The sequence below is a fragment of the Mustela lutreola genome, chromosome 2, assembly GCF_030435805.1.
Source record: "Mustela lutreola isolate mMusLut2 chromosome 2, mMusLut2.pri, whole genome shotgun sequence".
In the NCBI taxonomy this organism is placed as follows: domain Eukaryota; kingdom Metazoa; phylum Chordata; class Mammalia; order Carnivora; family Mustelidae; genus Mustela; species Mustela lutreola.
In genome coordinates this window covers 121,007,292-121,025,562 of record NC_081291.1, presented here as the reverse complement: position 1 = coordinate 121,025,562, position 18,271 = coordinate 121,007,292, and the positions used below count along the sequence as shown (strand labels likewise).

The following is an 18,271-nucleotide window of genomic DNA, read 5'->3' as shown; positions in this document are numbered from 1 at the left end:
ATAGACCCCACTTGCCAAATAGCAGCCTTTCCATCCTCTGGCATCTCCTGGACATTACAAAGTGGTTGGGAATATCTCACATTGGATTTATACAACTTTCTATTTCAACTGCCCTTAAACTCTGGCTCTTAATGTTCCTCCCAAATTGTAACAGAAGATAATATAAGAACATAAAATCAGCCAAAATAAAGAGCTATTTATTGCATACAAAATTGACAAAGTTTTTGAAATGATATGTCTAAGGTTGGTAAGGGTGGGTAAGGTAAAAGAAGCTTCTCACATATTATTCACAGAATGGACTTTTTAGAGACCCATTTGGCCATTTATGGTGAGAATTTTGACACTGCTCATATCATGTGACTTAATATTATCACTCGTAGAAATGTTTAACTCTAAATAAATAATCAAAGATAAGGACAAGTATTTATCTTCAAGGATTTCAGCATTATTTATAAAGTTAGAAAATTGACAATACCCTAATTAACCAAAAGTAGACAAATGGCTCAATCAATTATGGCTCATGCATGTGATATTACACTGCCAATAAAAATCAAAGAATATTTACCACATAAATAAGTGCTACTCACATAACATTTAAAGAATGAGACATTAAAGATTACCACAATTTTATACAGGAAAACAATGTACCTTAAAATGCAAAAGGAAAGATACTAAAAATTTAATAGTGGAACAAGTCCTTGAAGAGTTTACACTTGAGTTGGTAGATATATTGAATTGGTATGTATATTATGTGTATACATAATATATGTATACATATATTATATATATAATATGTATACACATAATATACAATAAACAAGTAATATATCAAAGCACAGAAGCTTGACCAACTAATTATTATCTGTGTACAGGAAATATTCTTTTCACTGAATCTGGATGAATAAGTAGTTTTCCAGATGGAGAACTAGTAGAAAGGCATTCTTAGAGGAAGAAATAACGTATGCAAAACCACTGAGTTGTCCATTCCTGGTATCTAGGTCAAGGGCCAAATGCTCAATTAATGTTTGTTACATAAACTAATGAATGAATTAAAAAGAAACATAATTTCATGTTCTCTGACTTTTTTGTCTCCTATGTTTCAGTGACTAAAAGCTTACAATAACAACATAAGGATACATTACAAACATCCAAATTAACTAATTGTATATCAATTACATCTTAGATTACTTTTTTCTTGCAATTTCTTAATTTCATCAGTAATTTATCAGTAATTTATTGAATAATTAATGTAAGAGGAGTACCCCTCAGAAATTATTTAAACGTATTTACTCTTTACCTTATACTTATGGAACAGGTAACATTTAGACCAAGTGCCCTTTGTCTACTCACCAACTATAAATCGAAAGAAGAATATAATTGAGTTTGGACACATTTTCTTAAAAAAAAAAAAAAAAGCAAACAAACCTACTACAAGGAGATTGATATAATTTAGGCTTCTTTTAAAAAGATTTGTTTGCTGTTGTTTATTCTTCCTAAAATAATAAAGTGATATGTTGGCAATGTAGATGGCAAAATTGATATTAAAATCCCTGTACAGTTACTAAATTTCTGAGTCATTACTTAACTTTTTCACATCCATAAATACTGAAGTCCATCATCCTTCATCAGCAAGTAGAAGATGGAAGGTTTGGAGGGAAACTTGCTAATGTTTTTCTAATCTAATGATAGTTGACAGAAAAAAATGTCTATAGAAAGGTAAAGCAGAGGGATACAATCCCAACCAAGATTTAATGCATAGATGGAACTTATATTCAAGTAGATATTTATTATTAAAATAATAGTAACTAAAAACCCTTTTCTAGCCATTTTACTTACTGAATAACTCTATCATAGAGTATTATAAATCAGTATATACTATATATTATATATATTATAGCATTAGTGCTAGTATTAATTAATATTAGTATTAGCAAAATGTTATAGATAAGGCATAGTGCTCCCACAAGGTATGAAATCTAACAGAAGATCCCCACATAGGGGTGCCTGGGTGACTCAATCAGTTAATCATTCAACTCTTGATTTCAGCTCAGGTCATGTTCTCAGGATTGTGAGATCAATCTCTAAGTTAAGTGTTTGCCTTCAGCTCAGGTTATGATCTCAGTATGGAGTATGCTTGGGATTCTCTCTCTCTGCCCCCCTTCACCCCCCCCCCTCAAATAAATAAATAAAATCTTTAAAAAAAGAAGAAGATCACCACATATCACCAAGAGCTACCTTCTGAACCTCAATAAGAGTTTATAGAAACAAAGAGCTCTGGCACCAAAGAGTACCTTTTAACTGTGAAATGTACTTTTAATTGTAAAAATGTCAAACTTCTATCCAAAAGAGCAAAGTTGGCCACATCCACACGAAGGGAAAAACCAAATGGATCACTCTTTGCTGTACAAATGGAGGTTTTGCAGTAGAGATGAATGTTGAAAAAACCAAGTGATCACATGCATATGGATAGTTACTCATGCAGACTCATGAGACTCTTCACTGTTGAAATCAGCACCATATCAATATTGCAATTCATGATTTAGAGGGGAAAAAATGTCATAGTAAATCAATGTGGTTCATTTAAATTGGTTTTATACTTTTGTTTGTATTTGATTTGCAGGTTTTTTGTTTCATTGTTACATAAGTCTTGGACATTGTTACATAAGTCTTGGACATATTTTAAGGGTATTTTTTAACAATCTTTTTTTTTCCTTCAAGAGAGACTATGGACTCTGAAAAACAATCTGAGGGGTTTGAAGTGGCGGGGGTTGGGAGGTCGGGGTACCAGGTGGTGGGTATTATAGAGGACACGGATTGCATGGAGCACTGGGTGTGGTGAAAAAATAATGATACTGTTATGCTGAAAATAAATAAATTTTTAAAAAATTTTAAAAAAAGAGAGAGATAGAGGGGCACTTGGTGGCTCAGTCAGTTAAGCATCTACCTTTGGCTTAGGTCATGATCCTAGAGTCCCAGGCTCAAGCCCTATGCTGAGCTCCCGCTCGGTGGGGAGTCTGCTTCTCCCTCTCCCTCTGCCCCTCCTCCCACTTGTGTGCTCTCTCTCACCCATTCCTCTCTCAAATAAATACATAAAATCTTTAAAAAAGAGAAAGAGAGAGAGAGATACACGCTTTGATGGAATATAGGGTGCAGCTTTGCTAGGAACTGGCTTATCATTTCACTTCTTGTGCAGATCCACCTATATAGGGTGGAACTGTCACTCTGGCCGGAATGTGCCAGTAGCTATTTCCAATGGCAGTTATGGTGGCCATTACAAGTTGTGAAAGTAGTACTCTGCCCTATGTATCAATCTGTATGAACCTGGTTGAAATAGTTCTACCCTGAGGCAGGAATACAACTCAGATGAATTAAGTTGAACTATGTGAAACTGTCAGTTTTGTAAGTCAAAAAAAGTCAAATATCAGCATTTGCTTATCATGCAACCTAATATATGCTCAAGTTTCTTTTCCTTCAAGGACAGCCTGACATAAATCAGTATGAATGCATCAAAATAAAGATCTCTTAATGGGCAACTAACCTTCTCTGATGTAATCCTGATATTCACCAGTGCCATTTTTTCAAAGTAGAATTAAAAAGTAAAGGCTTTAAGGTACCTGGGCGGCTTAGTCCATTAAGCATTTGCCTTCACTTCAGCTCAGGTCATGATCTCAGGAGCCTGGGATGCAGCCCCGCATTGAGCCCCACATCAGGCTCCATGCTCAGCAGGGAGTCAGCTTCTCCCTCTGCTTTTGCTCATGTTCTCCATCTCTCTCTCAAATAAATAAATAAAATCTTAAAAATAAATAAATAAAGGCTTCTTTGTCTCTTCCTCAGTGATGCCTGTGGAGGCGACAGCCATTTTCTTCTCAGCATCATGGCTACCCTCAGACCTCTCATGAAGCCTGAGATCACTAAAAAGAGGACCAAGAAGTTCAACAGGAACCAGCCAGCCCGATATGTCAAAATTAGGCACAACTGGTGGAAACCCAGAGACACTGACAAGAAGATTCAAGGGTCAGATCTTGATGCCCAACATTGGTTAGAGGAGCAATAAGAAAACAAAGCACATGCTACCCAGTGGCTTCTTGAAGCTCATAGTCCACAACATCAAGGAGGTTAAAGTGCTCCTGATGTGCAACAAATCTTGCCATGCAGAGATTGCTCACAATGTCTCCTCCAAGAATCACAAAACCACTGTGGAAACAGCAGCCCAGCTGGCCATCAGAGTCACAAATCCCAATGCCAGGCTGCAAAGTGAAGAAAATGAATAGACAGAGAGCTTATGTGTATACTGTACTTCTGTTAATAAAACCATAAAACTATATAAAAAGGCTTTTTTATATATAAAAACAATATAATGAACAAAACAGCTATTGAATACACTTTAATTCAATATCAAAAAGAAAGAAATCCAGAAGAAATATAAAATTATACATTAAAAATGGGACACTGGAGTTTTGAGAAAATGGTAGAATAGGAGGATCCTGAGCTCACCTTGTTTCACAGACACACAAAGATTAAGGCTACATCTATGCAACTAACTCTGAAAACAATCTGATGACTGGCAGAACAGACTTTCCACAGTTACCCATAGAGAAAAGGGCACATGTTAAAGGGCAGGAGGGGGAGAGACCCAGTTGGGAATGAAACCACCCCCCCCCACCATGTGACCAATGACAAATGGAAGGGACATCACAAGCATGGAGAAGTGCTAAGGCACCCCTGACACAGGGCACCTCTACTGGGAAGACAATCTCCATAACACCTGGTTTGAAAACCAGTGGGACTCAACTCCTAGAAAGCATGAGGGCAATAGGAAACTGAGTTCCCATCCTTAAAGAGCCAGTATACTAAATAACTTGGCCCAGACACAGCAAAGAAGCAGTAGTTTTAAAATTACCTGGGGTATATGTGAAGGAGATTTCTGAATAATCATAGAACATGTGCAGAAGGGAAAGGGATCTGCAAGACATTTCTCTGCGAACAGAAGTGTTCACAGGCACCATTTCTCTTCTCCTTACCACCCTACTCTCCAACCTAAATGGCCGGAAACATCTGGAAATGAGTGCTAACGCTCTCCATCTTCTTTGCTAGCATTTCATGCCCCATCCTGGCACTCCCCTGAAGACCCAACCTGTCAAATTTACCTGCTTTGGTAGGCTTCTGTCTCCAAATTGACTCCTGCTCTGCTACACCAAGCAGGCAGCCCCAGCCAGAATCAGTGCCACCCAAAGGTTTAAAAAAAAAAAAAATCAAAGCTTTTTAATATAAGATCAGGAAAAAGAAAAGGATGTCCACTCTCACCACTTTTATTCAACATAGTACTGGAAGTCCTAGCTGCAGTGACCAGAAAAGAGAAAAAAAGAAAAATCATCTAAACTGGTAAGAAATAAAACCTCTATTTGCAGATGACATGATACTGCATACAGAAAGCCCAAAAGATTCAGCTTACTTTAGATCTGATAAATGAATTCAGTAAAGTTGCATGATACAAAATATACAGAAATCTGTGGAATTTCTATAGACTAATAATGAAGTAGCAGAAATTAAAGTTAAGAAAGTTAAGATTCCATTTATAACTCCCACTAAAAAAAAAATAAAATATCTAGGAATATCTTATACACTAACAATGAAAACACAGAAAGGGAAATTAGAGAATCGATTCCATTTACTATAGCACCAAGAACCGTAAGATACCTGGGAATAAACCTAACCAAAGAGGTAAAGGATCTGTACTCAAGGAACAACAGAACACTCATGAAAGAAATCGAAGAAGACACAAATAGATGGAAGGCCATTCCATGCTCATGGATCAGAAGAATAAACATAGTTAAAATGTCTACACTGCCTAGAGCAAACTATACTTTTAATGCCATTCTGATCAAAATTCCACCGGTATTTTTCAAGGAGCTGGAGCAAACAATCCTAAAATTTGTATGGAATCAGAGGAGACCCTGAATTAGTAACGAAATGTTGAAAAACAAAAACAAAACTGGGAGCATCACGTTGCCTGATTTCAAGCTTTATTACAAAGCTGTGATCACCAAGACAGCATGGTACTGGCATAAAAACAAACACATAGACCAGTGGAACAGAGTAGAGAGCCCAGATATGGGCCCTCAACTCTATGGTCAAATAATCTTCAACAAAGCAGGAAAAAATATACAGTGGAAAAAAGACAGCCTCTTCAATAAAGGGTGCTGGGAAAATTAGAGAGTTATATGTAGAAGAATAAAACTCGATCATTCTCTTACACCATACCCAAAGATAAACTCAAAATGGGTAAAAGACCTCAACATGAGGCAGAAATCCATCAGAAACATAGAGGAGAACAGACTCAGTAACCTCTTCGATATCAGTCACAGCAACTTCTTTCAAGGTATATCTCCAAAGGCAAAGGAAACAAAAGCAAAAATAAATTGTGGGGACTTCATCAAGATCAAAAGCTTCTGCACAGCAAAGGAAACAGTCAACAAAACAAAGAGGCAACCCACAGAATGGGAGAAAATATTTGCAAATGACAGTACAGACAAAAGGCTGATATCCAGGATCTATAAAGAACTTCTCGGGTGCGCCTGGGTGGCTCAGCGGGTTAAAGCCTCTGCCTTCAGCTCAGGTCATGATCCCAGGGTCTTGGGATCAAGCCCCACATCGGGCTCTCTGCTCGGCCAGGGAGCCTGTTTCCTCCTCTCTCTCTGCCTGTCTCTCTGCCTACTTGTGATTTCTGTCTGTCAAATAAATAAAATAAAATCTTTTAAAAAAAAATTAAAAAAAAGAACTTCTCAAACTCAACATGCAAAAAACAGATAATCATGTCAAAAAATGGGCAGAAGACATGAACAGACATTTCTCCAATGAAGACATACAAATGGCTATCAGACACATGAAAAAATGTTCATCATCACTAGCCATCAGGGAGATTCAAATCACAACCATATTGAGATACCACCTTACACCAGTTAGCATGGCCAAAATTAACAAGACAGGAAACAACATGTGTTGGAGAGGATGTGGAAAAAGGGGAATCCTATTACACTCTTGGTGGGAATGCAAGTTGGTGCAGCCACTTTGGAAAACAGTGTGGAGATTTCTTAAGAAATTAAAAATAGAGCTTCCCTATGACCTTGCAATTGCACTACTGGGTATTTACCCCAAAGATACAAATGTAGTGAAAAGAAGGGCCATTGTTCATAGCAACAATGGCCATAGTCGCCAAACTGTGGAAAGAACCAAGATGTCCTTCAATGGACAAATGGATAAGGAAGATGTGGTCCATTGGAGTATTATGCCTCCATCAGAAAGGATGAATACCCAACTTTTGTATCAACATGGACGGGACTAGAAGAGATTATGCTCAGTGAAGTAAGTCAAGCAGAGAGAGTCAATTATCATATGGTTTCACTTATTTGTGGAGTATAAGAAATAACACGGAGGACATGGGGAGATGGAGAGGAGAAGGGAGTTGAGGGAAATTGGAGGAGAAGATAAACCATGAGGGACTATGGACTCTGAAAAACAATCTGAGGGTTTTGAAGGGGCAGTGGGGGCAGGGGGAGTTGGGTGAGCCTGGTGGTGGGTATTATGGAGGCACATTTTGCATGGAGCACTGGGTGTGGTGTGTAAACAATGAATTCTGGTACACTGAAAAGAAATTTAAAAAAAAATTTTTAAATCTAGGAATAAATTTTATCAAGGGAGTGAAAGACCTACACTCTAAAAATATAAAATCATACACTCATGAAGAAACTGAACAAAAATGAAAAGATTACCAGCTCGTGGACTGGAAGAACAAATACCATTTAAATACCATTAAAATGACAACCTAAAGCAAGATTCAATAAAATTCCTATCAAAATACCAACAGCATTTTTCACAAAACTAGAACAAACAATCCTAAAATTTGTATGGAACAAAAGACTCTGAATAGCCAAAGCAATCCTGAGAAAGAATAACAAAGCTGGGGGTATCACATTGCAGATTTTAAGATTTTAATGGGAGTCTCCTTGGATCTGCCTCTTGTGGCGTACCTGCTCCCAGAGCAGTGGCCGGACTGTGCCTTGGATGACAGTTTAAGGTAATCCTGATCTGAGACTCCCCTACCTCCTCTGGGAGGAGCAATACAACAGGAATCTGCTGGGTTTGGAGACTCCAAACAGGGCTGTGCACCAGAGATAGAAATGCTCAGTCACAGGCCAGGTGAGCACAGAGTGCAGCCAGAGACCAGGGAGATGGGAGGGATTGACTGCTTTTCTCTTAGGGCACTCTGAGGAATGGGACTCTGAGCTCTCAGCTCCTCCAGGTTGGAGGCGATTTTAAACCCAAAGATACCTCCAGATTTAAATTGAGTGGGTGGAAAATAGTTCACCATGCTAACGAACATCAAAAGAAAGCTGGGGTGGCAATCCTTATATCAGATAAATTAGATTTTAAGCCAAAGACTACAATAAGAGATGAAGGAGGACACTATGTCATACTTAAATGGTCTGTCTAACAAGAAGAGCTAACAATTTTAAATATCTATGCCCTTAAAATGGGAGCAGCCAATTATATAAACCAATTGATAACAAATCAAGGGAACAAAATGACAATAATACAATTAGAGTAGGGAAGTTGAACACTCCCCTCACTGAAATGGACAGATCATCAAAGCAAAAGATCAACAAAGAAACAAAGGCCTTAAATGGCATACTGGACCAGATGGACATCACAGATATATTCAGAATATTCCAACCCAAACAACAGAATACATATTCCTCCCTAGTACACATAGAATATTCTCCAGAATAGAGTATATTCTGGGTCACAGTTCAGGTCTCAACCGGTACTAAAAGAATGGGACCATTCCTTGCATATTTTCAGAGCACAATGCTCTAAAGCTAGAACTCAATCACAAAAGGAAAGTTGGAAAGAGCTCAAATACGTGGAGGCTAAAGAGCATCGTACTAAAGAATGAATGGGTCAACCAGGAAATTAAAGAATTTTGAAAATTCATGGAAACAAATGATAATGAAAACACAACTGGTCAAAATCTTCAAGATGCAGCAAAGGCAGTCCTATAAGTAAATAGCAATATATAGCAATACAAGCCTTTCTCAAGAAACAAGAAAGGTCTCAAGTACACAACCTAACCCTACAGTTAAAGGAGCTGGAGAAAGAACAGCAAAGAAAGCCTAAACACAGCAGGAGAAGAGAAATCATAAAGATCACAGCAGAAATCAAAGAAATAGAAACCAAAAGAACAATGGAACAGATCAACAAAACTAGGAGCTGATGCTTTGAAAGAATTAATAAGATTGATAAAACCTTGGCCATATTTATCAAAAAGAACAAAGGACCCAAATAAATCATGAATGAAAGAGGAGAGGTCACGACCAACACCAAAGAAATACAAACAGTTATAAGAACATATTATGAGCGCCTATACACCAGCAAATTTGACAATCTGGAAGAAGTGGATGCATTCCTAGAGACATATAAACTACCACAACTGAACTGGAATGAAATAGAAAACCGGAACCATCCCATAACCAGTAAGGAGATTGAAGCAGTCATCAAAAATCTCCCAACAAACAAGAGCCCAGGGACAGAGGGCTTCCCAGGGGAATTTTACCAAGCACTGAAAGAAAAATTAATTCCTATTCTCATGAAACTGTTCCAAAAAAATAGAAGTGGAAGGAAAACTTCCAAACTCATTTTATGAGGCCAGCATCAACACCGGACAAAGAACCTATCAAGAATTACAGACCAATATCCTTGATAAACACAGATGCAAAAATCCTCACCAAAATACCAGCCAATAGGATCCAACAGTACATTAGAAGGATTATTCACCACGACCTGGGCTGCAAGGTTGGTTCAACATACACAAATCAATCAGTGTGATACAATACTTTAGTAAAAGACAGAACAAGAACCAAATGAGACTCTCAATAGACGCTGGAAAAGCATTTGACAAAGTACAGCATCCTTTCTTGATCAAAACTCTTCACAGTGTAGGGATAGAGGGTACATACCTCAACACCATCAAAGTTATCTATGACAAACCCACAGCAAATATCATTCTCAATGGGGAAAAACTGAGAGCTTTCCACTTAGGTCAGGAACACGGCAGGGATGTCCACTATCACCATTGTTATTCAACATAGTACTAGAAGTCCTAGCCTCAGCAATCAAACAACAAAAAGAAATAAAAGGCATCCAAATCAGCAAAGAAGTCAAACTCTCACTCTTTGCAGATGATATGATGATACTTTATGTGGAAAACCCAAAAGACTCCACTCCAAAACTGCTAGAACTCATACAGGAATTCAGTAAAATGTCAGGATATAAAATCAATGCACAGAAATCAGTGGCATTTCTATACACCAACAGCAAGAGAGAAGAAAGAGAAATTAAGGAGTCAATCCCATTTGCAAGTGCACCCAAAACAGAAGATACCTTGGAATGAATGTAATCAAAGAGGCCAAGAATCTGTACTCAGAAAACTGTAAAGTACTCATGAAAGAAATTGAGGAAGACACAAAGAAATGGAAAAACATTCCATGCTCATGGATTGGAAGAACAAATGTGAAAATGTCTATGCTAGCTAGAGTTATCTACACATTGAATGTAATCCCTATCAAAATACCATCCATTTTTTTTCAAAGAAATGGTACAAATAATCCTAAAATTTATATGGAACCAGAAAGCACCCCAAATAGCCAAAGGAATGTTGAAAAAGAAAGTCAAAGTTTGTGGCATCACAATTCCAGACTTCAAGTTCTATTACAAAGCTGTAATCATCATGACACTATAGTACTAGCACAAAAACAGACACATAGACCAATGGAACAATAGAGAGAGCCCCAAAATGGACCCCCAACTCTATGGTCTACTAATCTTCAATAAAGCAGGAAAGAATGTGAATGGAAAAGACAGTCTCTTCAACAAATGGTGTTGGGAAAACTGGACAGCCACATGCAGAAGAATGAAACTGGACTACTTCCTTACACTACACACAAAAATAGTCTCAAAATGGATGAAAGACCTCAATGTGAGACAGGAATCCATCAAAATCCTTGAGGAGAACACAGGCAGCAACCTCTTCAACCTCATCCACAGCAACTTCTTCCTAGAAACATTGCCAAAGGCAAGGGAAGCAAGGGCAAAAATGAACTACTGGAACCTCATCGATATCAAAAGCTTTTGCACAGCAAAGGAAACACAATGGAATACTATGCAGCCATCAAAAGAAATGAAATCTTGCCATTTGCGACAACATGGATGGAACTAGAGCGTGTCATGCTTAGCGAAATAAGTCAAGCAGAGAAAGACAACTATCATATGATCTCCCTGATATGAGGAAGTGGTGATGCAACATGGGGGCTTAAGTGGGTAGGAGAAGAATCAATGAAACAAGATGGGATTGGGAGGGAGACAAACCATAAGTGACTCTTAATATCACAAAACAAACTGAGGGTTGTTGGGGGGAGGGGGTTTGGGAGAAGGGGGTGGGATTATGGACATTGGGGAGGGTATGTGCTTTGGTGAGTGCTGTGAAGTGTGTAAACCTGGTGATTCACAAACCTGTACCCCTGGGGATAAAAATATATGTTTATAAAAAATAAAAAATTTAAAAAAAAAAAGGAAACAGTCAACAAAACCAAAAGACAACTGACAGAATGGGAGAAGATATTTGCAAAGACATATCAGATAAAGGGCTAGTATCCAAAATCTATAAATAATTTATCAAACTCAACACCCAAAGGACAAATAATCCAATTAAAAAGTGGGCAGAAGACATGAACAGATGTTTCTGCAAAGAATACATCCAAATGGTCAAGAGACACCTGAAAAGATGCTCAACATCACTCAGCATCAGGGAAATACAAATCAAAAGCACAATGAGATGCCACCTCACACCAGTCAGAATGGCTAAAATTAACAAGTCAGGATAGGACAGATGTTGGCCAGGATGTGGAGAAAGAGGTACCCTCCTACGCTGTTAGTGGGAATGCAAGCTAGTGCAGCCACTCTGAAAAACAGTATGGAGGTTCTTCAAAAAGTTGAAAATAGAGCTACCCTATGACCCAGCAATTGCACTACTGAATATTTACCCTAAAGATTCAAATGTAGTGATCCAAAGAGGCATGTGCACCCGAATGTTTATACCAGCAATGTCTACAATAGTCTACAACTATGGAAAGAATCTAGATGTCCATCAACAAATGAATGGATAAAGAAGATGTGGTGTGTATACACACACACACACATACACACACAGGAATACTATGCAGCCATCAGAAGAAATCTTGCCATTTGCAACGATGTGGATGGAACTAGAGGGTATTATGCTGAGCAAAGTAAGTCAATCAGAAAAAGACAATTATCATATGATCTCTCTGATATGAGGAATTTGAGAAGCAGAGCAGGGTGTTGTGGGGGGAGGGAAAGAAAAAATAAAACAAGATGAGATCAGGAGGGAGACAAACCATAAGAGATTCTTAATCTCATGAAACAAACTGAGGGTTGCTGGGGGGTGTCGGGGTAGGGAGAGGGTGGTTGGGTTATGGACATTGGAGAGAGTGTGTGTTATGATGTTTGCTGTGAAATGTGTAAGGCTGATGACTCACAGACCTGTACCCCTGTGGAAAATAATATATTATATGTTAATAAAAATAATTTTAGTTCCAGTTATAAAATAAATATAAGTCATGGAGATGAAAATTACAGCACAGAGAATATAGTCAATAATATTGTATGTTGGCACTAACTGCCCCTATTATGGCGAGCACTGAGTAATGTACAGAATTGTTTAATCAATATGTTATCCATCTGAAACAAATACACGAATATATGTTAGTTATACTTTAATAATTTTCAAAGTAATAAATAAATAAAAGTGGAACACTGACTTGAACTTCTTGGCCACTGATTAGGGAGCCCTTCTCTTTAGGTCAGAAATTAGTCAATCTTTTTTTGTGTAAAGTAGTGCAGGAAAATTTCAAAACTCCCAAAAAGACATCAGTCAGTATAGTTTTTCAAAAAAGTTCTTTTTATCTTCTAATCAAAACAATATTAAGAAAGAATTAATTATTATACCCTCAGTATTTTCTCAGCCTTTTTTGGTGAGGCACCTTTTCTTTTATTATTTCAAATTTCCTAATAGTGATGAATTCCTACCCACATCTAACTGTAGGAAAAGAGGATGAATAAAGCTTTGTCCCATTATTGCTTCATTTGAGCTGAGGTGATCTGCTTCCCTGTTTCACATCAAACATGATTGTTAGTGACAATATCCAAATGTAACTTTTCTGGTCCCATTTGGGGCACTGAAATGCATATTCCACTTTCTCCCAACAAATATTTCAAAATAGAAAGCATGACAAAATCCTATGTTATATATAGGGCAAGAGATGAAGAAATCTGAGGAACACATCAAGTCCGTGTTACCTTTCCTGTTTAATGTTCAAAACCTATCTCTTGAGAAGGATATACCCCAAATCTTGTGTATAGTAGCTCCATATCCATTTGGTCCCCAAATAAAGGAGCAGCCCCTTGACAAACAGCCAATAAAGCCTGGCCTCAGAAACATGATATTCTATGACTTCTCTGGCATGACACCAAAGAGCTGAGGTTAAGAAAAAGGATATGTATTCACAGAAAAAAAAAAAAGTGATATGTTGAATCTATGAAAAAGAACTGAGTAAAATTATAATAAATGATAAAATATTCCTGAAGTTCTGTGATAGTAAAGTTATTCACTTGTTTATTCATTCAATAAATGTTTACAAGAATCTATTATATGTAAGGTATTATATTGATACAAATAATTAACATTGCTATTTCAGGTTATCACACTGATATTTTATGTACCTTATCTCAAAATTGTTATGAATTAGGTAATATTATCATCCCAATTCTCCAGAAGAAAAATTTAAAGTTATAAAGATTAAATAACTTGCTCAAGATCATAAGTGGCAGTGATGGAATTTGAATTTTTTATCTATTTTCTTTTTACCATTAGAACCACGTAAGAACATTTGAAAATTGAAGGACTATAAATATTCAGAGTACCTACCAATACAAAAATCAATACTATGTTTAAGTAAATATGAATCATTTTGAAGTTAGCCACCTAAATTTCATTTGGGGTCAAAAGCATAAATATTGAAATACTTTTTCGGTTGACAGTAATGTTTCCCAATCTCCTTTGTAGCACTTGCCAACAGCCAACATGAAGATGAATTTTATAGGGGTAACTGAAAAATTATTATTTTGTTGGCAGTGTGGAAATTTCCTGCTGGTTCCCTGTGGCAGTGGATTTGCCCTTCAAATCTAAAAAGCCTAGTCTGGGGGTGCCTAGGTGGCTTAATGGGTTAAACCTCTGCCTTCGGCTCAGGTCATGATCTCAGGGTCCTGGGATCTAGCCCCGCACTGGGCTCTCTGCTCAGCATGGAGCCTGCTTCCCTCTCTCTCTCTCTACCTGCCTCTCTGCCTACTTGTGATCTCTCTCTGTCAAATAAATAAAATCTTTAAAAAAATTTTTTAAATAAATAAATAAAAAGCCTAGTCTGCAGAATGCCCAACACTGAGCTCTTCCCTATGTATTTGCCAAACAATAACCAGTAGTGGCAGCTACCCAATTCTTCTATTTTGACTTACATGTTAGTGGACTATACCATGATTATTTCATAGAGAACATGTGATTATTATTTTATGTATATAATAAACTCTTACTGAGTATCTATTAATGCAATCTATATGACAGGGATTTGTGTTCATTTTCTTTTTCTTTTTTTTTTAACTAGCAAAATAAGTTTATTCAGGAATACCAGAGAATTGAATTTGGGACATGCAAGATATGGCAAAACCATAGAGAAGTTCAACAAAGGAGAAGAATATTATTTCATGAAGGAGGAAGTTCATTTATTTTAAAATAGTCCCATATAACCAAAGAAAATGTAACAAATAATAATTTGCAAATCTACATCCTAGCACATTTAGGATCATTTCTAATACTCAATTTGCATACATGCTCTATGGAAGACATGTTGAAAAGAATCTGTAACTACTTTCCAGTGCTCTAAATATCTCAGATCTTATCAGAAATAATATGTGCCTTTTTCACTATCTACCCCAAGCCTCATGTATATGCTTTGCATAGCTATTTTATACTAAAATAGTAAGTTTGTTGAATAAATGAGCTCTATATCTTTTCAAATCCTCTGACAGCATCCTTTTAAAAAAATAATAGTAGCCTGTGGGTCAGAGGCTGTGGCTCTAGTCCTGACAATATGTTGAACCACCATCTGACTTTAAACGAGCCATAGTAACAGACTGCTTCCATGAGACTCAGTGGAACAAAATGGGTGGCTTAAGTGTTAAAGAATGGTACCATATGCTCCTTGGTATAGCACTAATGGCTTTCAGCTCATTTCTGAAAGAATGAGCCATGTAGATGAGGCCCTCCATCAGAGAGCACATGATGAACAAGCAGCCTTTTGGAGGTGACACTGGGAAATACTAGTGAGTGGTCCAAACCCTGAAGACCTAGAAACTATGGGGAAGATGACAAACTTTGGACCCTGCTGTCAGAATGGGCTCAGGAGTTCTAGCAAGAACGGCACAGTCCAAGGACTAGATGGTCCACCTAGTGGGCCCACTAGTGTCCCCTAGAGGGTTAACTCTAGGAGATAAAACTGACACTGGGCAATAAAAAGAAATATAATCATCAAAGTGTAACAGGTATCCTGGAAAGCCAAATAGGTGGATGGTATCTTCCAGAAGAAGTAACCAGTTTGGCCCCCCCTTACAGATAAAGCATGTTTAGAGAGAGTCTGACAGCAACCTACTTTCTGGAAGTCTGCAAGCAAGTGAAGTTTGCAGGTGGGGTTTGGGAGAAGAACTGTAGAGGCAGTAACTACGAATGGCACACAAGGTCAAGGCAGGACTCACCAAGGTTGGACTAATGTCTGACAGTCACAAAATTTCCCAGGGAGAGCTCTTAAAATCACCCTGCTACTCACTCCTTATACCAGTACTCACAGTCTGTGAAACTGACAACTGCTTTATGCAGGGAAAGTCTATTTATTTAATTCTATTTTTAACGTTTCCCTCAACTCCTGAGCTACCTACAGCCAATAGTTTTCAAATGGTTCTATGGATGACTCCTTTGACTAAGACTCAATGAAGACAATTAAAAATGGGTACAAGATCACTTAGATCCTACATTATTCGGGATACTGGGATCATCATAGATCCCAAGATCACTGATGCCCCTCTTCTCACTATACATGCAAAGAACTACAGTGCAGGGAGGTTGAGTGACTTTTTTTTACATAGGCCAACTAGTTAGAGGGAGCATTTGGCCTAGAATCCATATCATGAACATGAACATGCCTAGATCAGCACTTTTGTCACTGCACAGTACTGGTCCTATTATAATGAACACAGGAAACAGTAAAAAGGAAACTGTTTACTGTTTCCTGTCTTACACAAGACTTCATGAAGTAATATTCTTATCAGAGTATATTTCCCAAATAGCTTGCTTACTAAATCTCTCTTACTAAAGTAAATGTTTTATTTGTTGGACTTCTGAGTCTTGCCTTTCACTACTAAAAACAAACCAAAATTGTAGTGTCCAGTGGGTTTATACTTTTCTGACCATATAGGACTCAAAAACTATCAAATGCAATTTATGTATGGTAACCACTGTTAATAATCAATGACAATACAAAAATCATTAAATGGCTTAATTGATGGGATATTAAATCTTAGAGGGCAGGAGAAACTAAGAAATTCACATTAACGTAAGGACAGAGATCTAAAAATGCAGTGAAAATTATCAAAGGAGGCATTCCAGCTTTGCCACTAATTAATTCTGTAACTTCAGTGAACTCATTTAACCCCAGGTTAAAAATCAAATAATTCTTGATTTTTGCCATTCACTCCACAACCTATCAGCAAGTCCTCTTAGGTCTGTCATTAAAACAAAGCCAGAATCTAACCATTTCTCACTACTCTAATGCTTTTCACATGATGCATCTTCATCCACATCCTCACCTGAAATATTGCAATTATCTCCTAATTGGCATCCTTTACTTTTAAATTTACCCTTTCACAGTCTAAACTCCACATGTGAGTAATCATTTTTAAAACATGAAACAGATCACATGAGCCTTCTACTTAAAACCTTCCTATGGCTTCCCATCATATTTAGAATGAAATTTAAACTCCTTACTAAGGCCTAACTTCACATGATCGGGCCCCAACTACCTCTCCCATCTCATCTTTCCCCACCCTCCCCAACTTACTTCACTAACTTTCTGCCTGTTCCTCAAATATGCAAACTCATTCCTACCCAAACCCTATTCACTGGTATTTCCCTTTGCCTGGAATGCTCTTCCTAAAGACATTTATATGATTGGCATCTTCACATCATTCAAATCCGTGACTAACTGTATCTTCCACAAAGAGCAACACCTGACCACCCTATCTAAAACAACCCAACCTTTCATACCCTCCTCTGCATTTCTCCTCACAGCATTTGCCATCGCCCCAAATCACATTTGTAATTTAGCTGATGATAACCTTTTTGAGGGCAGAGACCTACGGTGTCTTGTTAACTAATTTATCTTCAGTGCCTAGACAGTACCAGCTATAATAGTAAATGTTCAATAAATATTAAACCAAATGAATTATCCTACAAGCTCCATCATTTTACGACACTGTGATACTCACAGGATCAGTAGAGTAGACTGACAGGCAGACTCTGTGAGATTCTGAATAGACTGGTAACTTCACCACCCATCTATCTTCGGGCACATTGCTTGGATTTGCTGCCCATAATGGCACTTTCCTTTCCAAATGCAGGTAGATGCTCCTATATGCCCTCTATGATGCTGCTTTTGTCCTCTATCCTCCTCTCCCCAGGATGGTCAGAGAAGATTTTCACTGTGTTTTTTTTTTCCTTTGAGATGGGTATACTTCCTCAGGTACTTGTTATACATTTTGCTATCTCAGTAAAACTTCCTGAAGTCTTAGAACTTCTGTGATGATGTTCTGTATTTTTTTCCTACCAAAATATAACTGTTATATATTTGCTGGGTGAGAGTTAACTCATTATCATTAAATGCTAAAATATTTACTGCATTAAAATTCCATGCCATGTGAAGACATAGAAATGAAAGCTGCCTCCTGCTTCTGCTCTTGACAATCTCTGTAAATTTTCTAGACTGCCCTGAGAATTCTTTTTTTTTGTCATGTGACTTGCTCAACAATCTTTTGTGCT

At 37.5% G+C, this 18,271-nt stretch overlaps 1 long non-coding RNA gene and 1 pseudogene across 1 annotated transcript in view; one reads left to right on the top strand and one right to left on the bottom strand.

Annotated features, from left to right (window-relative positions):
• The window catches only part of LOC131824837 (uncharacterized), a 71,706-nt gene that overhangs the window by 11,318 nt on the left and 42,117 nt on the right, over positions 1–18,271 (bottom strand). The gene's annotated exons all lie outside the window — the stretch shown is intronic.
• On the top strand, positions 3,875–4,271 carry LOC131824836 (large ribosomal subunit protein eL32-like; annotated as a pseudogene).